A 25,118-nucleotide genomic window follows, 5' to 3' on the forward strand; every position below is an offset into this window, starting at 1 on the left:
AACTTTCGCCAATAGCAAGTCTTCACAAAACCAAGTCTTCTCAAATATTACTGGACGAGGGCAATTCTAAAGGATGGAAATATAGGGATTTCAGGCTATTGGGAATGCAAAAAAAAAAGATTTGGAACCACTATTCTAATTTGAAATTGTAATTTTATAGATGATGTTACTGCTAGCGGTGCGTTACCACACTTGATTTACATGCCATGAGATTCTGTTGTGATTTCAAAATAATCCCGTGTGTATACCGTCTATATATTTTACGTTCCGTCCTCCATGATTAGACAACCTGCACCGCTGACGATATATCATATAAAGATACTGGTGATATCACTGGTGAATCAGGGCTGTTCAAATGAATATTTCATCCATATTAGAATATAAACGCCGGGATATTTCCACACATCAAAAATAGAATATTGCTTGAGAGGTTGGGCAAGCTGTGAGAGTACGGAAAAAGTATCAAATATGGAATGGAAGAATGTTGCTATGGTGTGGAAAATTGTGAAGTATGGTATGGAGGGACGAATAGGGCGAGTATGGAGCTGTGTTGGGATGACTCGAGTCACCTTTTTCGTATGACTTGACTTGACTCGAGTCACTTTGCTAAAATGACTTGACTTGACTTGACTCGGCGTATTAGAAATGAGGATTGACTCATGACTTGGAGCAAAATTCACGAGTCAATTTCGAGTCAATCGGTGTCGATAAAAATCATTGTATCTGGCATTCATTCGGATTGTTCGCAAAACACTGGTGTAACCCGTGAAAGCGACCAATCATTCAATGATCGTGTGTTTTACTGAGCCTCCATTGTTCTCTCACAAATAAATTGACGGCAAACGAAGTGATCGAAGCTTACAGCTTTATACGTTGTCGTAAACTAGGTTAGAAAAGTAATTTAATAGCAAAATGTATATTTCTGTTCTCTGTTCTTACCTTAACCAAACCTATTGTTTTATTGAAATTGAATTCGAATATAGTCTATATCAGTGGTTCCCAACCTTTTTCGACCTATCGCCCCCTTTTCAAGGTCAACACCGATCATCGCCCCTCAAATTTTGTGTACCGAAAATTGGGCATACAAACTGTAATCAACGGCGGGTTGACTAAAAAAAGTCATACTTTCGGCTCGATGGCTAAGTTGACACACTTTTAGAACTAAATTTCCGTGGGTTGACTAAAAAAAAGATCAGCCGTTTTGACGCGTCATCGCCCCCCTATCGCCCCTTCGCTATTTTCGCCCCCTGTCGCCCCCTTCGTCATTTTCGCCCCCCTAGACCGCCAAATCGCCCACGTTGGGAACCACTGGTCTATATAGTCCTCGGCCATTGGCGCAGGCTCGAATTTTATCATATCAATTTGTAAATGGGTATAACGTATTGCATCTTATCAATCCGTTTCTCTATTCCCTATTTTGACTGGTGATTATAAACTGAGGCTATGCAATTACGTAGTTTAGTAGTTCTACGTATGTGTGAGCGATATAGCGGCTTCTTGCGTGTATATTTAACTCTATATTCGTTCATCGGATCAAAATCAATGACCACTCAATCTGTATTTTAGACAGCGAGCAAAATGCAATGACGTATAACCAGGGTTGCCATACCGTACTTATTTCTAAGATTTGTCCTTATTTTGAAGAGCCACGTCTTAGAAAATTCGACTGTCCTTATTTCTAAGAAATGTCCTTATTTTCGACTTGAGTCCTTATTTTGTCTTATTTTCAACCGCTACAGAACTTCGATTGTTTTCCTCTGGTATCTGTGTTGCATAATATTCTAAAATTATGCTTTTTCGTCGAGATTTTATGACATCATAAATGAAAGAAACTGTCGTGACGTACACACCACAAGATTTGACTTTTATGTGGTGAGATAGCTAGGGCAGTGAGTGGTGGTAATAGCAATTTCGTCTGTATTAAGCAGGGTTGTAACCAAGTCACAAGGCTCCGAGTCACAAGTCAATCTCACTTTTATAGTTTTGACTCGAGTCAAGTCGAGTCATTTCAATTCACCACCGAGTCAAGTCCGAGTCCAAGTCAGCGAGCAGAGGGTCGAGTCCGAGTCATGGAATTATGACTCGAGTCCGAGTCCAAGTCATTGTATAGACTTCTCAGTTTCCAGTTAAAGTATTGGTAAACCCACTTTTTATAACTCTGTTTGGTGATATCGAATGTTTCGCATTTATAATATACCAATTTTCCTCACTTTTAGCAGTTTCTGGTCGCATATTCAAGTACCAGTACCCACAGACGAAATCCCAATAGTGTGTTGGCTTCGGAATTACAATGAAATGTCGGTCTTGGCCGTCTGAGTCTCGAGTCAATGACTTGAATCGAGTCATGCGTAATGACTCGAGTCCAAGTCGAGTCAATACACAGATTGACTCGAGTCGAGTCGAGTCATTTCCGTATTTTGAAAAAATGACTCGAGTCAAGTCGGGTCATCAGAAAATCGTGACTCGAGTCGGACTCGAGTCGAGTCATGACTCGAGTCATTACAACCCTGGTATTAAGCTACCACAGCGGACGTTATTGTAGCAGTAAACAGCAGTACCAGGTTCCTGCTGTTTGGTCTACAGCAGAATAAGCTCAACCTGTGGGGAAGGCGGCATTTATTGCGTAGTGAAAAAAGGCGGAGTGCAGTCGACACATTAGTTAAAAAGTAGTAATGCTATAAATCATTGATAAATTTTTCCAAATTATATTGCACTTGCGCATGTAGTTTTAGGGTGGATTGCACAGATGTCGATTAATCCCTAATCGCCGATTAAACGTCAGTAATCGGCTGGCTTCCGTGGCACAGATGCCGATCTGCAACTAATCGGTGAATTTTAATCGGCCAAATGTTATCCGCCGAGAGAGGTGTCTAGAAAGTTAATCGGCTGTGTGCTTCGCGTTGACTGCGGTCCGGGCAGGCTATAGGTACACTAGTATTTGGTATTGAGATGGTGTTAACTGGATGCTCTGACGTGCAGTTGCGGTATTACTTGAAAATATTGTACTCAGACACTACTACAACTGTTGGCGCATATTATGGGCGTGGGCCTACCACAGCCGATAGTACCTTATGCTATGATTACCGGTATGACATTTTTTACAGACTGTACACTGTACAGAATTCGATAGTATACTTTGGTAATAAAATACGAGGACGGAAAATTGCAACAGACAAGAAGAGTTTAGAATAATTGAATTGATAGAAGAATATATTGAAACCAAGGAAGACAAAAAGACTGATGGCAAAACAAAAGATGCGGCCTGAGATGTAATGAGTAAGAAATATGCAGCTATGAATACTAGTCCTGCGCGTGCAGCCGTACAACTGGCCAAATCCAGAATGTATTGAAAAATTTGAAACGAAAAGCAAAAAAGACATATGCATCACAACGCGTCGAACGGGCCAAAACTGGCCCACCTCCAGTTGACGAACTCCTTGGAAAAGGTTTTTGATAGGAAATTTTACTGGCAATTCTTTAAAATTCGCAGTAGGAGATGTATTGTTTCCATCCGTGTGTATCGTGACTCTCTGCGTGCTTCATACTCACGTTTTAACGCTCGTTTTGAACTGAATAGACAAATTTTGATGATCATGAAAACATGGATTTATTGTATTTTTGTAATTCCCAACAAACTAACCATAGCCAGAGACTGCTGCACGTCATCAGCTATACGAAAACGACACATGGGGAACACTGCTCGGCAAATTCCTAATCTGAAATTGATTTTTATAGCACTGGTATATTTATTATCACTTTTCAGACCTTCTTCCATCTCAAATTGAATGTTTGAAACATCGGTATGACTACGATTGCGTATTCGATAGTCACATGATGGTGAGTGCATTTAGGACATCAACTTTTTTAATATGTTACAACCAACGGCAGAGGAACTTGCATCCAATTTTAACTTGCAACAGTCTGGCTTTGTTACTGTGCGTGTGCAGGTGCCTGAGCAGTATCGTTGGCCATTATTATTGTTAGGCTTGCAACTTGACTTGAAGATTTGACTTCGAGTCAGGATTTCTCATACCGTATGTCATATTGAAGCAGTGACTCGAGTCAAATCCATTCATCCTATTACAACTCGAGTCAAGTCATGATTTTAGTCCTCCATGCTTCCTATGTTTCGCGGGGTTAAGATAAACCGTGAAAAAATCATTTGAAAGTAACTTATCTAATGTATTTCTAACTAACATTTTTAAATAAAATGTTTATTCAGATGCATATTCCGAAGATTCAGTTTGCACCTTCATCATCGACGAGGATGTGAACACAGAGGCTGGTTCTTTATGTCACAACAGCGATGGTAAGTTGAGGTACTAATTTGAAATCCATATGAATAGTGTTGGTACTAACATAGCCACACGAATACTTCAAATAGAACATTGCGGGTTGTTTTGATTGACATTAACATTGCTCTATTGAATTTGAACTCTATTGAATCAATACAACTGTTGTTAACCATAGTTTTCTTGCAGCAAATGAAATTGCTGCCTTTTCGTTGCTGATGGCGATGTGACGCTTCCTTCAGTTCCCTCGACAGACTTCAGGATGGAACACCAGACCGGTAAGTGTTAGCATACAAAGATGGTGATGCAACCCACAGTTTATTCATTACTACATTCAGATATGCAAGATGAAACAGAGAACACAAAAAGCTCAACGGCAATTGTCTTGAAAAAGAGAGCCAGGTGTGTTGCTGAAAAATCATATTTTAACTATAATGTTGGTGATCAAAATGTGGTGTTCAGAAATGAGCGTCCTGGAAATGGCAAAGAAGCAGCATGATATCAGAATGAAATATTTTGAATTACAGATGCATATCAAGTACCAGAAACTGGAAATGGAAAAAGAACTGCAAAATTGAGAAAATACAGCAACAAATCGAAATAGCACAAAAACCAGACTTGGACAACTAGTTAATTGGCTGTATAATTAGAATAGTAAGTGCAAAATGCCAGTAATATATTTCTAACTTAATTTATGGTTTTGCTGAAAATTCTACAGTAGAACTCTACAATACTTAGTAGAGTTGTGCAGATTTCCAAATTTTCACATATTCAGTAATCCCTATTTTGATTTAATTGAAAAATGACTACTGTGTCTATAATTCTATTCTAATTTGGAAAAATATGCAGCCATAATTATCATCATAGTCTAATAATTTTGAAAATCTGATTTTCTAGTTGTCCAATTCTGACTACAGCATAGGTTACTGGATCTCGTAATAAAAATAATTGAAGAGGAATTGAATGTGTGGTTATTGGTGTTCAAACACGAGATGAAATACTCAAGACATTGTAGAGAAGTGATTTTGAACAATCTATCTGCGCTGAAGTCGTGCTCGGTTGTGCCTTCACGTTATCGTGTCGCTAACCTCCAGGGTATATTCCGATGGATTTGCTCGGTCTTTGACCAATCTTCTTGGCACTCTCTCTTCTGCTAGGCTCTCTAACATCTGGAGGGTAGCAAGAACATTGAGGTATGGATCCATTGCTATTCTCAGTCGATATTGCACTATATTAATGTAGCTCTCTATAAAACAGGTTGTATTGAATTTTATGGTTGACCAAATTCTTGATAAACTGAAGTGGGGTTTGGCTGTCAACAAACAAGATTACTCAACTGGGTAACAGCAGATAACTTTGCATTGCAAAATTGTAACATAAATGCATTACTGTTGGTACAGCACTTGAACACATGTATGCATATGACTTATTATATGATAACATCGTCACATTGCACAACAGTTAGATCCTTGCAATGGCTGAAATTTACTTCTACACTCCCGCAGAGCCAATTGTCATTGGTATGGAGAAATCAAAATGGTACGGTATGCAAATGTGTGTGTATGAGCTCAATTTGTATATCTTCACATTGGTAAAGCGGCTATCATGACTAATGCACCAATAAACGGAAAATATAGTTCTATCTGAAAAGTATCTATCTAGATCTAGATCCCTGAGTAATGAGATAAATGTCCTGCAATATACGAAATTTGTAGTAGAGTTTCTGGCACAGCAATACCGGTATAAGACGAAGATTTCGGTACGCTATTCCTACAATACCTCTTTTCATAACCTCAAAACGTTTGTTCTGACGGGTTCTGACGTTCATAACCTTACACTGTGCAGTAGCAACAGCTTAGTTAGCTGCTATACGCACATGACATCAACTAAACATACATATCTATGAAGAGCTCATCTCTCCGTTATGACGACACAGTTCATATCGCCACCGAACGAAAACAGCTGATTGCTAACGTACGTCATTTGCGTCGATTTGCGTCAGTAATCCGCGATAAGATAACTCACAGGCGAATCCGTATCTGTACCACAGAGTCGCCAGGTGACCTTGCTCGCTGATTAAATTATCGCCGATTAAGGCAATCGGTGATTACTTTTCAATCGGCATCTGTGCAATCCACCCTTAGCTACAAAAAAGGCTAAATCTGATTAGTTTAAATGAACAGGCGTAAAAACGTTTTCCGTGACGATTATGAGAGAGAATTCAAGGGTATCTAACGAAGTTTGAAGGGCGAGTGTCTCGCACATAGCAATATCTGCAATTTTGACAATAACCATATGAAAGACCGCTCTTTTAACTCACATTGATACCCCAAAACACAACAAGTGTGCCATGATGATTAGTTTGAGCCAGTCGATGAATAATTTTTCCACAAGTAGATTAGCACCAACGACCACAGACTACAAGGCAGCTGCTGCAGAGGGTACCTGGGCATTCCATACTGTCAAACACCAGCAATTATTCTTCACCAACGATTGCACATCGCAATTGTTCGAAGCAATATTCCCCGATTCAAACATTGCAAATAAGTTTTCTTCGGCCAGGACCAAGTATACAAGCATTGTTACTGGAGTTTTTGCTCCATACGCTCAAAAATGATTTTGTCAGAACTTGGTGTTCAGACTTTTTCGATCTTGGTTTCCATCCAGTTTGGTTTATCACCCTAGGGGGTGGGGGGCAAGACCAACGGTTTTTGGGGGGATGACAAAGTGCTGTTTCGGCCCTGAGTAAAGGTAAACCTACACCTGAGCTGTCGTGAGATCCATAAAGCACTTTCTAATAACAAGGGGTTGCTGGTGCTGACTGTTTCTGGTGAAAAGTATGGAATGTGATATGCCACGGCTCGCATAAATACAAAGTAGCCTATGTACAAAAACGCTTTTACATGCTAACCTAATTTTCCGACTGTCCTTATTTTTGGGTCCATGTCGATGGCAACCCTGCGTATAACCATGCCTCATACTTCGAAAAGGCAACTTTTGACTGGAATTGTGACTTGGATCGTGACTTGACTTGACTTGACTCGACTTGACTCGAGTCACCTCCAAAAATCGAGTGACTTGACTTGACTCGAGTCACCTTCGAAAATCGATTGACTTGACTTGACTCGAGTCAACATGTGCAATGACTCGAAATGACTCGTGACTCGAAGGTAGTGATTTGATCCCAACACTGGTATGGAGTATGGAAATTTACCATACCATATCATGCCCTGGTTCAGGGGTCTTAAACACGTGACCCGCGAGAACATTTGGGCGGCCCACGACCGTATTTTACATTTTCAAGTATTCTACAATATTTTCAACTGCCACTTATCTTTTACAGATTCACTCTAAAACTTTACTCCAAAAACCTGAAATCTCATCAAACTTCGCTATCACATCACTTTCAATAGCTACCATGCGGTGGAATATCAGCTATATGTCACATATATACTTCATGATGATAAAACAGGACCCGTTGATGATTTGAACTTGGGCCCATTCGTAAAATTACTCGAATCCTCACCGACTGCATGGGTGATAAAATAAAAAATGACTCGAGTTGATTCAGGCAAAACTTTAAAATCAGAGAAGGACTTGTGACTCGGAACGCCATGACTTTGGTACGGTCACGGTCTCTGCGCACAGAAAATCTAAGTTGTGCACAAAAATACGATGCGATGACAGTTTTTAGTTGTTACGCACTGTTGTCCAAGGGTTCGCGCAGTGAGTTTGTGAGTGTGCGCAGACTCATCAAAAATTAGACGAAGCATTGGTCACGGAGGCAAAAAAACTAGCAAACTGTCATTGGGGATAGTAATATATAAAAATGCAGCCGCTTGCGTTGCGTAGCGTAAATAGCTATCTAATCAGGTCCGTATGAAAATCATTGGCATTCTGTTGCCCCATGATGTATAGTTAGTTATACTACTTGCTTGATCTTTGCTCTCTTTATCCATGCTATCATCGCCTGTCGCAAGCAAGGTAGTGTGGTACGCTCCACAGCTGTAACAACAATGGATTCTTCGACAATCGGACATTTATATTCCAGGGGTTCTTAATCAGAAGTACGATACCCATGTTGTGGAATTAGGCTTATATGCTATCTAGAGCTTAAAATTGTTTTGCAAACCAACAGAAAGTGGAATATTTTCTGAACTAATTGATTCAACTGAAAAATATTATTCGCGTAACGCGCGATTTTTTGTGATTTTGATTTTTGAATTTTATATAGCTACCATCAGAAATTGCATTGAAAGCACAAGAGGTGCGATCGCTTAAGGTTAAGTAAGGATAAGACACATTTGTTGAAATGTTATCCCAATCTTTTACCTCCAATCTTGGCCAAATTTACTGGGGCCAGAAATTTGCGCACCCTAATGTTCATCAAATGCAATCTAACAGTTTCCGAGCAAATGAAAATGTAAATGAGAACCAAAGTGTTGTATTTCGTAGTTATCAGGAGGTTCTTTCCTTTTGCATTTACTTTAATTTTACACATCTTATCGGTATCATCCTTATCGCTGACGCCTTACCAATTACATTTCATTGTCCTCACTCAGCTCTGAGCCACCTAATCGTTTGATTGCATTTCATTGACTGTCCTGCAGCTTATTCTTTGTTAGTCGCTCAAACATTTGGTTGTTAACGGTCGCTTCAAACATTTTTCTGTGTTGTAGTTTTCAGTACTCATGATTAGGAATAGTTCGAATACGTTCGAGTATTTTTTTAAATTACAATGGAATTCTACGTATCATGAATGAAACAGGAATACTGAATAGCTTGGGATAGCTGCTAATCACGTCGCTACGGTTGTCAAAGAACACCTCTCTACCGAATCAATTACATGTCTACCAGTAATTGTAATTGTAATTGTAATTTTAATTGTAATAAATTACATGTTTAACAGCAATTGTAATTTTAATTCGATATTTTTACCATTGAGTAATTGTAATTGTAATGTAATTGAAACATGCAAGGGAGTAATTGTAATTGTAATTGTAATTGTAATTGAACTGAGTTATTGTAATTGATCCAACTCTGCTCCAGACATTTTCAATAGAGCGACTCCGAATCCGACTCCAGAGTCTTTAAACGAACCGACTCCGACTCCGACTATTTTCCTCACAGAGCTCCGACTCCGACTCAAATAGTACTACAAATTTACTTCGAAAATTATATGCCACGGTGACTGTGAAATGACTTTCACATAACCTTTCAACATATGCAAACATGTTATTCTCAATGGCACGCAAATTGCTTCATTGTAGTATGCACATCTCGAAATATTCATTGATAAATTTACATGGAAGATTTGATTTCATTTCAAAGTATTCATTTTCCCCTTATTCATATGCTACAAGTTTTTATAACATGGACAAGCCACGGATACTTTAAAATGCATGAATCAATCAAACATGATATATCCCATCATGTATAATTTAGGGTTTCCATGCGTTCGGAATTTCCTGGAGATGTCTGGAATTTCACCGCAAAAACTGCGTCCGTTGGGAAATTCTAAAATATCCCCAAATGTCCGCAATTTTCAAGGCTTGAAGTAGGCTCAAAATTTTTACAACATAAATAATATTAGTTTTAAGCAGATTTATGCTATTTGATATTTTTCTGCACGCTGCGGGCGATTTAATACGACGTATATTGATATTAATATAGGGATCACACACCGCCCTCGCAAAAATACAATAGAAATAAATAAAAATAACCATACTTTACTGAAATGAGTGTAAATGTAATCGCAATTATAAGATAACGGAATATCCCTAGAGTTGGTTATGGCCGTTTGGATGCTTTAGCTTAGTCAAAAGACAGTTGTTCTAAACCTAGAGGTCATTTGCCTTCATTCTGGGGATCGCGAAGATGTTGAACGTCATCAGATTCCAAAATAGGCCTTAAGTCTGGGCAAGCTGACTTTTTTGTTAATTAGCCTATCATTTTTGAGCTGATGGACCACAAAAGCATCTCTGTAATAGTTGTTGACTCATACATAAGAGCAACACTTCGAATGTTTTATCTACATTTTAATTATACAGGATGGGCTATACGTCGTGTTTGGATGATACATACATATTAGGTTATTAGAGAGTCCATATTATAAAAACTGATAAAATATGAAAAAAGGGAGGGATAGTTAAGAGGCAATCTTTCATGCATAGTGAATAATCTGAGCTGTGCCACAATCAAACAATTTTGCATGCCATCGTTCATCATATGTTTGCATATGTTTAATGGTTATATGATAGTCATCTAACCGTCACTGTGGCATATAGTTTTCAAAGTACATTGGTAATACTGTTGGAGTCAGGGTTGGAGTCAGAGTCGGATCCGGAGTTGGTAGATTTGAAGACTCGGGCGTCGGAGTTGGATGCGGAGTCGGAGTCGTTGCATTTAAAGACTCCAGAGTCGGAGTCGTAGTCGGAGTCGGTCCATTGAAAATGTGTGGAGTCGGAGTCGGAGTTGGAGTCAGTAGTAAAATTTACCGACTCTACAGCCTTGCTGTCAGACACACAACCGACAGAACAGATAAGGTCCACCAGAAGCAATCACCAGAGCTCACATTAGAGGTACCCCAATGCAAAACCTATGTGGCTGGCCACTCCTGTATACATTCGATAGGCGAAGCTTTGCTACTGCGACGTCATATTGACTGACAATGTATTCATTCCTCATTGTATTAACCGCTAGTGGGCGCTGACGAGTGTCTGGAATTTGATCCATAAAAATATGGTAACCCTAGTATAATTAGAATGTGGATATAACCAATAGCAGTGTAGCTCGTGTGTATGACTCAGCAACTAATACAGAGATCTACAAATTTTATCACTAAGCACTATACTGCATGATGGCAAGTACACACTCTCTCACTACCAATAAACGATGGTCAGAATCGAAATCTAGGGAGTAGTCCAATAACATGTGCCTAAATCAGTGGTTCCGAACCTTTTTGGATGTCGGAGCAGCATGGGACCGCGTGAAAACACGTAAGCGACTTACAACAAAAATCGAAAGGTAGCTTGCCTATCTCTGGATCGTACCATTCAGCTAATTCAAATGCATGCGCAATATACTTCTATAGATTCTATATTGGTTATTTTAGCATTGATAGGCGCTGATTGGCAAGTGCTATACATGGTAATAAACTGATCATACATATCATTAGTACAACGTATTATTATATCGTTATGTGATAGCTCAGGGGTGGGCAAACTACGGCCCGCGGGTCGCATGCGGCCCACAACACCGTTTGGTGCGGCCCGCGAAAGTCTCAATAAAAATCTACAGGGACTTAATTAAATATTTTCCTAATACATTTTACCATATTACTTCTATCATGTTAATTCCTGGATAAATACTTCCTATATTATTTTTATGTATAATTTCTCGCGCGACAGCCCGACCTCATGTATAATTTCTTGCGCGACAGCCCGACCTCAAGGCCCACGCATTTTGAAAGGTTCGAACTGTTAAACATCACAGAAATCCTAAACGGGATTGATATAGTTCGGATCACGAGTGTGATTTCAGATTGACCACTCCAGCAACGTTTAATAATTTTAGTGCTGTGCTTGAAGAAAACGATTCGCGGGTGTATTAGGTAGATTCGTTCTCTGTATGCGTAAAACAGGGGTGGCCAACCCGCGGCCGTAGAAGGTAATTTGTGCGGCCGTCGACACGCAATTCAATTAGTATGTGTTGCCGGCCGTCGACATGCAATTTGAATTTACGAATTGACTCCCGATTTCCTGAAAGATTTCAATTGGTCGTGAATTTTTCTTCGCGCTCCACGCGATTCAATTTCACTTTAGATTTTAATATAGTAGCGCTCTTTGCCATCAGAGCCCCACAAAGATGCGAAAAGCAGAGGAAAATGACGCGTCTGATATCGAAATACCAACTCGGAATCGTGTGCTCCTCACTATACCGGCAATCCCGACGCCAGGTAAAGCAATAACAGCATGCAACAAAGTGTCTAACAGCAATTGGCCCACCCATCATGATTTATATAACTTGTCCTAAATTCTCGAAAACACCCCTTCCATCAACTCGATCGGTGAATCTGATCACGTGGGCTGAGAAAGGTTAAAGTTTTATAGTAATATGTAAAACTACCAACATTATTGACGAAATTCATTAGTAAATCTGAAAACATTTTCGCGCTTGGCGCGAATACAAACAGTACCTTGCCATTTCCAGTGCCCACTCGCGATTTAGGTTCGTATATAATAAGCCTATATCAGCCTATATCATTAAATAGACGAGTCCGGAGTTCACCGTAAATAGACATAGGCCTAGACACTGTAACATGGGTATTATAGGCGCCCCGCTCGTTCTTTACGAATATGCCTTTGAACGCGGCCTTAGGCTACATGAGTAGTCGAAATGCGGCCGTGAATGGCCAAAAGGTTGGCCACACCTGGCGTCAAAGTAGGCTATTTATATTTTATCTACACACAGTAGAAGCGTGTTTGAAGCTAACATGGTTGTGATGCTGTCAACATTGTGTGTCCTGGAACTGACCCCAAAAGTGGAATTAGCAAATCTAAGAACATATAGCTGCTCACCGATTTAAATTTCAATCCCTTTTTCCAAGAATCGGGACAACCGACTTTTTCCCTATAGTTTAGACAAATTGGTTTCTGAGGTCGGCCAGCCTATGAAATCTCGCCACTGTTTCTGACGCGTGTACGATTTCGTCAAAGCAATGTTTGGTTGGTTTTAAATAAGCATATAGATTATCTCCATGTCATCGCTATATAATCAAATACCAATATTGTGTTTTGGTTTAAAATCCCAATTTTATATAGTGCGGCCCGCGAATGGATTCAGATGTTGAATGCGGCCCGCGAACTAAAAAGTTTGCCCACCCCTGTGATAGCCCTTCAGTCTTCATACATTCCAGCACTTGATGCACGAGTTTGCGGGGGATTATACGTCAAGTAATATTGGACTTATTGCAAGTTATACTTGACTATGAGCCGTTACTTTGATGTTACTAAAATTATGTCGAAATTTATTCTTCACAAAGACGATATATAAAGGTCTATGACCAAAAAAGTCGAGATATATATCATTGTCTGACGGGTATTCATCCATGCGTTTGATGATAGTCCGCAAGCATTCTCTTTCCCGGTTTTCAGAAGCGGCCTTTGACGACTTTAAACATAACTAATATCCCTCATTTTAGCAGTCATAGACTATACAGAAATTGACTATACCTATTCATAGAAACAAACAACAACTGTCGTAGGGCTTACATTATTTTTTGTAGCATATCTAGAGGGCAATCAGAGCCTCAAGAAGGCTACCATGAAGCCGCATGCGGCTCTGAGAAGCACTGTTGGAAATCACTGTTCTACATGGACTTAGTCCAGTATTCATGGACTAGGACAACTGCATCCCTTCTTCAACATTTGTTCGACCCATGTGGCTGAGTTATTTAGCTGACATATACTTCAGATTTTGTCTAGTGCAGAGGTCTCAAACTCAAATGTGCTCGCAGGCCAATTTCCTACTTTTTGATGGCACCGCGGGCCGCAGCACCAATAATAGAGGAATTCAATGAATTTCCAAGTAGGCCTTATTTGATGGGACCTTGCAGACTGACATTCCACACGCATCGTAACAATGTGATTTACTATTGTGAATTCACGCCTGGCACGGAAAAAATAACATTTTTAGATATTGGAATAAAATTGTTGCTGTACTTGGCATAGTTTGTAAAAATTATTAGTTGTAGATACTATGCGAGAGTACAAATGCATCAGGACATCGTAAAAGCTATCAACGTTGTGATTTTGCAGCTAGCGGACACTTGACGTGCCGCAATTATAGGTGAAATTTTAAAAAAGTAGTGAAATATTGTCGAATACTTCGAAATCCAAAATGCCGTCACGGGCCTCACAAAATGGTCTCGCGGGCCGCGTGTTTGAGACCTCTGGTCTAGTGGGAAGCAGTGTTTCGTTATATTTTCATCAATGTGATGATATAACTTACAAAACCGGACGATGTATTTAAGGTTTCATAATGTCATCGTGTAATTGCAAAAATTGAACTAATTTGTGACCGCATCTGTAATTTTGTGACGGTCGCGATTTGGTTGAAATGTCCTCCTCCAACCAATTGAATTACAATTTGCAATAAATATCCAGTTTTATCAATATAGTTATTAATAAATGTGATTGTTTATACATACAAACCCTATTTTATTTATTATTAGCAATTTTACGAGAACTCTGAAAGCACTTGTTTTCATATTAAGGAAGTTGGAGTCGCAGTCGAGAGCATTTTCACAAACTCCGACTCTGACTCCAGTCAGTTTTTTCTCAAATCCGACTCCGACTCCAAGACGTGCTAAAAAGAAAAGAGACTCCGACTACATCAAGATAAAATGAGCAAAACTACGATTCCGACTCCACAGCCCATGGTTCTAATACATCCAGGGCAGGGGTGGGCAATTACTTTCCTCCGCGGGCCAAATGAGAAGTAGAAAATACGTTGGCGGGCCGAGTGATTTTTTTAGCTATATTCTCCAGCGTATTTTAATTTTAGTTTTAAATTACATTGTTAGTAATTGCTGCTCAGTGGATGTATTGATATTAGGTAATGAGAAATTTACCTAATTAAAAAATATCCATTTGCCGTCATAATTGGAAACGATGTTAAACATGATACATTCCAACTCTCTTCAAGCCCCTAACCACGTTCTCCATATTAAGACTCTAAAACAGTGGTACTGAAGCACGCCTTCCTTTATTATAGTGAAAAATTTCGCGCCCGCCTTATCATCTCATTACCAAATATTAAAAAGTTTAACCGGGATGCTAGCAATCCCACCGGATAGTCTGATGGCATGGAAGCATCTGGCTGTTGATGAGAGAAATCTGAAATATAGAAGCTGGAGAATTCACAGAGCATAAATGATATGTTTGGAGAGAATGGCGCGGAGCGCCAAAATTGTTTTCGTTGACATCCGGCTTCGCACCACCCTTCTGATACTTTATAACGCCCCCAGTTCGAGAACCACTGCGCTGAAATGTATATGTGATAGTACAATATTCGTTTCCATGGTCGCTACCTTCCGAGCAGTGTGCAGCTTGAAAGCCTTTATGTTGCGCGAAGCTTGCAGTTTTTCTGAACTTCGCCCGCCCTTGACCAGGTGTTTCGTGTTTTTGTTATAAGACCAACTTTAATTAATATCCTTAATCTCGGCGACATGCTCGGCAACAACTAAAAGGACGAGTTTACTCCTGAAACCAGTAAACAAATATTTTGTGCTCTAGTCTGAACCTAAACCTTATTCGGCTTTTTTTGGGCATGCCCGTTAATCCGTTATGGATGATAGACATGCCGAGTAATATAGTAATCGCGAGCGCTGATTTACTTGTTTTACGAATTGGGGATTTGGAAACGTATCACGTGGCAATTTGAAACACATGCCGTATAATGCGTAATGTGACATTGTCGCAGTAACAATGGCAACAAAGAAGGTTTGAACTAAACTATATGGAAAAAGTGATTTCTTGTGTCATTTGCTACTCATACTTTGCCACATTGCCTTAATTTTGAATCTGAATTACGCATGCGAGGTTCGTAGGCAACACAATCGTGGCATTCAACTGGCTTCAAAGTAAACGAATTTCCTGTTCATTTGATACAGCCTATGGTTTTTGTCAATCAAACAGCAAGTTTTATGTCTTGAATTCCACGCAACCATTCGCGGGCCGCACAAAATAGCTTCATGGGCCGCATTTGGCCCGCGGGCCGAACTTTGCCCAGGTCTGATTGAGGGAAATGCAGCTTTTTGCGATCCTGCACGCGCCGTGCTGTTCTTCTCACGTAGCAACAATCGCAATACTATATTACGTTATTGAAGTGCATGAAAAACGACTTGACGTGTTGCAGCGAGCTGTTGGGTTGTCGTAAAAATCACGTCTATCTTCACTGTTTCATAACATATAACCTACTGAGCGCAGAAATCATTTCAAAAAAACAATCGATGGATAGAAAAGGAAAGCAAACAATAAATACCAAGTCCTCGAAATGTAATTTCGCCATAAATTACGTAGACCATTTACTCAACAATAGAAGACATCAGTCATTACGAAAATACCGCGAAGACCAGTCACAACATTCCCTTGCGTGAACACACCTGCTTCGGACTTTGTCCCGGCGTGGACTATATATAAATGCCATTCAAGTCAGTGTAACCGTAGTTGATGTCCACGCCACCAACCGACGGTAGGTAGCCTATATATCAGTGTGAAACGTGATTAACAATAAGTTCCATATCGTGTAGTCTCCGACCAACTCTTAAATTAACATTATTTAAAGGCAGATAAATATATTGTTAGAGGTGTGCTCGTGATCAGAGTTCCTGGCTTCGGTAAACTAATCGGAATGCCAGTATCTGACGTGAAGATGGTATCTTAACACGGTGCGGCTCAGCGGGGTGCCGATTGAACTACTCAGGGGTGCCGTCTGAAAATTAGGCAATGAAGATTTCCTTCGACATATACCAAAAATTACGGGCCTACAAAATCTGAGTATCACCTGAGAAGCTCATGACTAAAAAACAATGACATCAGGCTCTCAAATCTTGCAATCGTGGCACTCCAATCGCTAGAGGGCCGCGAGGAGAAAATAGAGAACCATCGCCGTAACCGAATGAACTACGGTTTTATGTGTGGCAAAAATCATTGCATTCATTCTGCTTGGGATGAACATCCCTGCAATTCATCCAGTGTTATCTTTTCAGATACCTCAGTAATCAAGCACGAAAAATGTTTCGCTGGTCCGAAAGCCAACGTTGGTCACGATTAAATGAACTCTCAAAAGCTGTGCGCGAGCGCATAGTCAAAATACAGGTAGAATTCTTCAAAATACCGATAGAACACGAACAGCGGTTGTGTTTTTTTATCATCCTAATTTTGTTTCGTTATAAGTGTCCATACTATTTTTCCTATTTGTGTGCTATCTCGTTCTATTACTGGCATATTGCTATTTGCTAGTAATGGACGTCGATATGTGTTATGGACTATGTTTTCGTGGACGCTGCACTAAATGACAGCCAATGTGGATGGAAAATGATTATGGCATTGATTTGAGCGATAAATAATTCTAGTCCAAGTATGATCAATTTCACTTAAGACACAGTTCATTTGATTGACAAATAATATGAGTTGTGTTGGGTAGAGTTACCTCATTTTGAGACCCGAAAAGAGGACACTTTTGAAAAATTCTGGAAGTTCTAGTACCGGCTAAGAAAACTGGTGAATTTGGAAATTTGTGTACCAAAACTTCTCTGTCGACTAAAATGACAAAAGTCATCACATTGTCTGGACTCCCGAAAAACCCACTTGTTTGCGATATTTTTGTGGTGGTGACTAGAAAAAGGTCGTCAGTTTGATCGTCTCCCGCGTTACCCGCTTTTCTGCCATTCTGCTCACAACTTCTGCCTCGAAGTCGACTTTTTCATAGCATATTATTACTTTTTCTGAAAAAAGAGGACAACTCCGAAGACACTTTCAATTTTGTGAAAAAGGAGGACAAATCCTGTTGAAAGAGGACGTATGGTAACCCTATGTTGGGTTCAAGTTGGTTCCAGTAAGTCAATTTACAGCAGAGGTCTCAAACACGCGGCCCGCCAGAGCATTTTGTGCGGCCCGCGATGACATTTTAGATTTTTATTAATTTGACAATATATAGGCCAAAGTGTCACACTGTCACATATATCTTTTCAGGTTATAAAGTGAAAATCCCCCCTTAAATTGCCCCGAAAGCCTTATACTATTATTCATCAAACTTCACTATTACATCAATTGCAAACGCTACCATGCAGTGGAAGATTCACTATTTCGCCACATTTCCAATTCGTGATGACAACACCTGACCCTAGCTAGACGATTCGTGACTGAAATTTGCGGGTTGGACTTGGACGCGACCTTTCTTAGGATTACTCAGACTCGGCTAACTCAATGGCAAAATGAAAATGACTAGAGTGGACTTGGAGTGACTCGGAATGCCGTGAATTTGTAAAAACCATGGACGCGAAAAACTAATCGCGTGTCAGGGGAATAGTAATAGATCAGAAGGTCGCAGCTTGGTATTTCGCTAACTAAGCAAGTAGTTATGGCGACCATTGGCAATCTGTTAGTTACATCTTCGGTCGCTAAACCATGTTATTAAGGCCACTTAAAGGTGCCGAGTACCGTAGTGGTACACTCCAACGATGTAACAGCAATTGGCCGGCCGTTCGGCGTTCCGACATTTCAATCACTGGGACACGTTCATTAATATATTTATATTATATTTATACTGTTTTCTGATCCTATATTTGAAAATATTTGGCCATGAGATTAATAGCCTATAACTTATCATAAGTATACTCGAATACTGGATTGGAATTACAATACTCATCTTAATATGTTTTGATATCAGATCAGTCTCTATTATCAATCTGGTAAATTCAAAATATTCATAGTAGCTGAAAAGTTATAACCCGATAGCTTTTATGATGGCATCATACATTTGTCCCCCCATATGGTGTCTATATCTTATAAATTAATATATATCAAGTACAACAACAATTCTATTCAAATAGTTATAAATGTGATGATTCTTTTCGTGCCAGTCTGAAATTGATACAAGAGTAAATCACATTTTGACGATGTGAGTTTATAGTCAGTCTGCTGGATCGGCTCACTTTCAACAGGACAATTCATTCCCGCCAAATATGGCCTACTTGGAAATACATAGAATACCACTATAAATGCTGCGGCCCGCGGCGTCGTCAAAACTGGAAAACTGGCCCGCGCGCACATTTGAGTTTGAGACCTCTGATTTACAGCTTCAAAACTCACTTGTCAATCCGACTCTCTCATATTTGAAAAAGAGAAAAAGGCAAACTGTTCAACCGTCTTCGGTTAACTTCGTTCCGCAGAGTCGCTGGGAGACGGCTTGAGCGGTACCGGTACTTAAAAATGAATCCAGACTCTATTACTTCTACCAACATTTAGAACAGTGGTTCCCAACCTTTTTCGCTCCATCGCCCCCTTTTCAAGGTCAACACCGATCATCGCCCCCCAAATTTTGTATACCGAAAATTGCGCATACAAAACTGTAATCACCGGAGGGTTGACTGAAAAAAAAATAAAAAAAAAGGTCAAATTTTCGGCACGATGTCTAATTTTACACACTTTTGTAACTAAATTTCCGTGGGTTGACTGAGAAAAAAAAAAAAAAGGTCAGCCGCTTTGGCGCGTCATCGCCCCCTTCGCTATTTTCTCCCCCCGTCGCCCCCTTTGTCCATTTTCTCCCCCCTGACGCCCCCTTCGTTATTTTCGCCCCCTAGACCGGCAAATCACTCCCTCGGTGGTCCTATTTGCTCCGCGTCATGGACTTATGGTTATCGCAACTGGCGTATAGCATAGTCCCAGAGCTCAATCTCAGACGACTGTATCACTTTAATTGTGGCAAACATTTGCCCATGTAAACTAAATCGAATTTTCAGTACTTAGGTAAGCCGTCTCGTGACATCACTACAAGACGACTTCACCATGTAGATGGGCTTACTCACTGTTCATTTGAGTGACACCGGTTAGGGTTAGGCGTTGAGTTACGGATTGAACTCGATTGATTCAAATAGATCGAGCCAATGTGTGTCAGTCGAAACAATTTCAGTGCACTTTTCAATGTCTTATTCATACACTCCCTGAAACACTATCCTCCCACTCGAATGATATGACACTTAAGCGAATAAAATAGTACTTTTCATTCATTCACAATTCGATGATCAGACTCAATTGTAGCCTACCCCTATTGGCTTCATTTAGAATCCACCTGATTGCGATACGGCGAAGATGCTTGTCTTCGACATATATAGCCGACGATCCGGATTCGGAAGCAAGATGCATGATGATTGTCATGGAGTTCATTCGCTCCATATACTCCAACCGGACATTTGTGCTGAAGTCCAACGGTTGGGAATACGAGGAAGAGGATTGGGAATATTATTTGCAGCCGTTTGGAAAGTGTAAATACGAAAAAAGAATGAACGCGCTTCCGCGTTTGTCGGGTATATGAATTTCCATTCTGACTTTGCAAATATAAAGGACCGCATGCGAAGAACCAGCGAGTATGTGTTTGGATATTGTTATACGTGTGTCGCGATCACATTAAAGTAATGCAGCATACAGAGTTTGGCAAGTAGACCTTATTTTTCAATTTTCCAAATTAGATTAGCATTAGAATTATCGCTAGACAATTTCTCCCAATTTAAATTAGTATTAGGATTGCTGATTTCGCAAACACTTGGAAAGTAAATTAAATTCTGAATGCGAAAAAATACAACAAAAATCATGTTCGGTTCATATTAATGAAATCGGACTACATCCCATAAGGAGCATTGCAAATGTATGTACATATGCACCATGCTTGGCTCGTCTCGCACTATACAGTTCTCCTGCAACATTTTCAGGTAAATTAGAAGTTATATTAGAATTACAATTAAAGCATAGAAATATTTCATAAATTAGATTATAATTAGATTAGCGGCATTTTGCTCTAATTAATCTAATCAAACAAGTGTATATAGTTGTTCAGGTCCGGTAGCATTCAGTCCACTTTTTGAAGAACATGCATTACGAATGACCCAATGACGTGTCAGCTCATGTGACATTGGAACTGAGATATCATCACGTTGTCAAAATCCAAAACTAGTCGCATGAGTACCTTTCCCTGTCAGCGTATAATTCAACGGTTTTCAACCGTTCTGACCTCGCGGCACTCTGTCAAATAAAAAAATAGTTCACAACTGCCTGATCAATGGATAAACATTGTGAAGTCACAGCATTTTTAAGAGCGGTATAGACAGGGTTGCATTGACTCGACTTAAGACAGACTCGATTTTCTGATGACTCGACTCGACTTGACTCGAGTCAATTTGTGTATTGACTCGACTTGGACTCAAGACATTGCGCATGACTCGAACCAAGTCATATGACTCGAGACTTAGACGGCCAAGACCGACATTTCATTGTAATTCCGAATAATAGTAAAGTAATCACACTATTGGGACCCCGGCTATTGGTACTGGTACTTGAACATGCGACCAGGAACTGCTAAAAGTCCGGTTCACTCCTATCCGACGACTAAAACAAATGTCATCAACATTCAAGTGGCCCTCGCAATGGTTGGTAAATATCATGTGACCCTTTGGCCGAAAAATTGCGCCCTCCCTGGTCTAAAGAACGTGGAAAATTACTATTATGGGTGCGAGGAATTCGATATCAGCCAGGCAGAGTTTTATAAAAGTGGGTGGAAAATGGCTTGAACTATAGAAACTGAGCAATAGACACAATTAATTGGGCTCGGACTTTACTCTCAACACTATGATTCGGACTCGTCCATTTTTAGACTAGATTGTGAATTTCAAATGACTCGACAAAACTTAAAATTGACATTGGACTCAGAACCTTGTGAATTCGTTACAACTCGGATGTGGTGTGGCTATGGGAAAAATTCACATATCCTTATTATTAGAGTGCAGATGGTTCAGACTGGTGTTGGGATCAAGTCACTAACTTCGAGTCACGAGTCATCTCGATTTATTTGACATTTTGACTTGAGTCAAGTCAAGTCAGTCGATTTTCGAAGGTGACTCGGGTCAAGTCAAGTCAATCGTTTTGAAGTCAAGTCGCGAGTCAAATCACAATTCAAGTCAAAATGAATTTTCTAAGTATGAGGGATGAGTCAAAGCCATTGCATTTTGCTAGCTGTGTGAAAAATATATTAACTGGCCATTTGCCTTGATTAAAATAACGAATATAAAGTTAAATATAAATGCGAAAAGGGGTTGTATCGCTAATAGAATACTTAACTGTATAGCTATAAGCTACAATATGTAAGGTACAATACCCGGCGCATCTGCACATCCGTGAGAATATAAAGGGGCGTTCGATTTAAATCAGCGGTTCCCGAAGTGGGCGTTTTCCACCTCGATGGGGGCGCTAACTACAAATTGGGTGATGGGGTGGGGGTGGGGGGTAAACCTGGGCGCTATGGTTACGGGGAACTTATTGGGAAAATTAATAAGCTCTCCCCGTGCATCAAAGTCAGATTTATGAATATGTAATCACGTCGTTTGCGGTCGTAGCAGATGCATTCAATCGAAGATCGTCACCAATGTCCTCGGCAGATGTTCATTGCTATACAATATTGAGTTTTCTAATCAATTAGGCAGTGCTTTTCAACCGTTTTGAGCTTCATTCGCACTAATTTTGTAAAATAAATTTCATTCGCACAAACTAACCGAAAATTGTTATACAAATAGAAGGTGAAGATACTTAAAAACGTTTTGTTCAGATGTGCAACAAATTGGCTACTATGTAGCTCAAGCTATCAAGTGTCTCATTAAAAAGGCTACTTTTTTCGCTCGTTTTGATTTCAAATTTTTTACTAAAACCCTTCTCCGCCAAACAAGTTTTAGTGTTTTGTACCAGAACGTCTACTAGTGCTTGGATGGCCAGGTTTTAAAATCTGCTCTGCATTCCTATAAAAATTACAGCGTATATTTCGCGAGTGAAAAATGCTTGCTGGCAGAAATCGTTTTTTAAAGCTGACACAATCGTTTGTCGAAAGGGTGAAAACCCCACATGTTTGTGTTGAGGATTTTGCCTTACGTCGTGGAAAATAAGGTCCAACACGATCAAGGAGAGTAGGCCATGATACGTTGCTCCAACTCGTGTTCTGTTTTTTTTTCGATTCCACATTTTATGTTTCGCGAGTATATGAAAAAGAGCAAATAAACTCACGATACTGTGTGTTCTGCCCAATAGCTCAATTTAACATGACAATTCATAGCAGTTGAATAACGATAAAGCTGCTTTTTAGACTACTTCCAAAATCTGAGTTTTTGCGACAACTCGCGACCCGAGCCTCACCACAGAAAAGGAATTCATTTCTACTATTACAGCAGAATACTACAATTTCACGGGCATATATGACATACAGAACGCACTACCCAACAAAGCTCTACAAAACATGTCTGACGCACGCAATTTGAAATTAGGGTGAATTAAATTCCTCTGCGTGTCGCGGTTGTACTACTGTGTACTCGAATAGCAAGAACGGGACTATTCCGTGCCGACAACGGAGCATATCCATATCGAAAGGTTTGGCTATCCAGCAGAGATGGTCAAAGTAGTCACCGTCGCTACTCAAGTAGAAGTAGAAGTAGCGCCGGAATTTCTACTCCAGTAGAAGTAGGAGTGGTGTTTCACAAGTAAGTAAGTAAGTAGGCATTCTACGCTTATTTTTGCCTACAAAACTAAAAACTGTCAAGTAGAAGTAGAAGTAGTCAAAAATCATAACTACTTAAAAAGTAGTTTGAGTAGGCAAAATTTACTTCAAGTACTTCAAAAAGTAGAAGTACTTCGTTACTGACCACCTCTGCTATCCAGCATCGGTAATTTTTGGGCCACGGTTTTGTCACCGCTTATGTTTTTGCCACCGCATTTTTTAGCGGTTTATTGGCCAAAACTTTACGTCTTCATGTGCCCCGACGCAGAAGGGGTTGGCTTCGAAATTAATGCGTCTCATAGGCCTGAACTCGCCCGTTGCACGCCCCTACACTAGTTCCTCTTAACGCGCTTCGACCATGTTTTCCAGAAACACCAGTCGGACAAATATTATCATGAATTGTCATGATAAAGCCGTATTTTCTGCGTGTCTCGCTTATTGGCTAAAGTACCCAACACAGTGACCTTGGATATGTAAAGACCTTCGCAGGATTTTTTTCAATAAAACGAAGGTGGTTGAAGTAGGAGATGGAGATATACTATAGACTGGATCAGTGCTTATCAATCGGGTGTATCTCGCAACCGAAGGTGTTCCATACTTTTTTTAAAGGGTTTACCACTCTAACGGGGTGTGACAATAAAGGTGTTCTTCCTTTGCTTCAAAAACGGTCCAGCTACTAACTCCAGCTACTAACTCCAGCTATTAACAACAGCTATCCAGCGCACCGAGCTTTAGGCTACTGCCAAAGCTTTGAAGTTATGACTTACTTACACGTGGGAATTGCTCTAAATCAGTGGTTCCCAACGTGGGCGATATCGCCCCCCAGGGGGCGATTTGGCGATCTAGGGGGGCGAAAATGACGAAGGGGGCGATAGGGGGGGCGAAAATGGACAAAGGGGGCGAAGGGGGGCGAAAATAGCGAAGGGGGCGATAGGGGGGCGATGACGCGTCAAAGCGGCTGACCTTTTTTTTTTTTTTTTTTTTTTTTTTTTAGTCATCCATCTAGCAATTCGGAGAGAAAAAACGTTATTTGCAGCTCTGAGCGGAGAAAGATGACCTTTTTTTTTTTTTTTTTAGTCAACCCGCCGGTGATTACAGTCTGTATGCCCAATTATCGGTGCACAAAATTTTGGGGGGCGATGATTGGTGTTGACCTTGAAAAGGGGGCGATGGGTTGAAAAAGGTTGGGAACCACTGCTCTAAATCTTCAATGAATATCAAAAGTTTTCTCGAATGAAGTTGAAATCAGCCTGTACTACGTTGACTGCTACTGCTGGAGTTCGAATTTGGCGAGCTTTCTTAAATACGAAATAAGTTTCATCTTCAACAATCGTCTTCTCAGAATAGTTGTGAAACAAATGTTTAGTCAGAATTCATACTTACTTTGTCAATTTCTCGCGCCCCCCTGAGAGCCTCCCGCGCCCCCAGGTTGAGAACCACTACACTAGTGCATATTGTCACACAGGTTGAAAATCACTGAATTAGAGTATAAAAAAATCAATCAAACAACGA

The 25,118-nt window shown here is 40.1% G+C and overlaps 1 protein-coding gene and 1 long non-coding RNA gene across 2 annotated transcripts in view; one reads left to right on the forward strand and one right to left on the reverse strand.

The window, feature by feature from the left end:
* Positions 1-25,118, reverse strand: part of LOC145459356 (uncharacterized) — a 155,737-nt gene that overhangs the window by 49,194 nt on the left and 81,425 nt on the right. The window lies entirely within an intron of this gene.
* On the forward strand, positions 2,727-6,178 carry LOC145458954 (uncharacterized). The gene is made up of 6 exons (XR_013921241.1): positions 2,727-3,276; positions 3,764-3,837; positions 4,223-4,309; positions 4,482-4,570; positions 4,631-4,694; positions 4,820-6,178. It is a non-coding gene; the product is annotated as an uncharacterized LOC145458954 (long non-coding RNA).

The sequence above is a fragment of the Botryllus schlosseri genome, chromosome 16, assembly GCF_051294905.1.
Source record: "Botryllus schlosseri isolate E-star chromosome 16, Bs_hap1, whole genome shotgun sequence".
NCBI classification, from domain to species: Eukaryota; Metazoa; Chordata; class Ascidiacea; order Stolidobranchia; family Styelidae; genus Botryllus; species Botryllus schlosseri.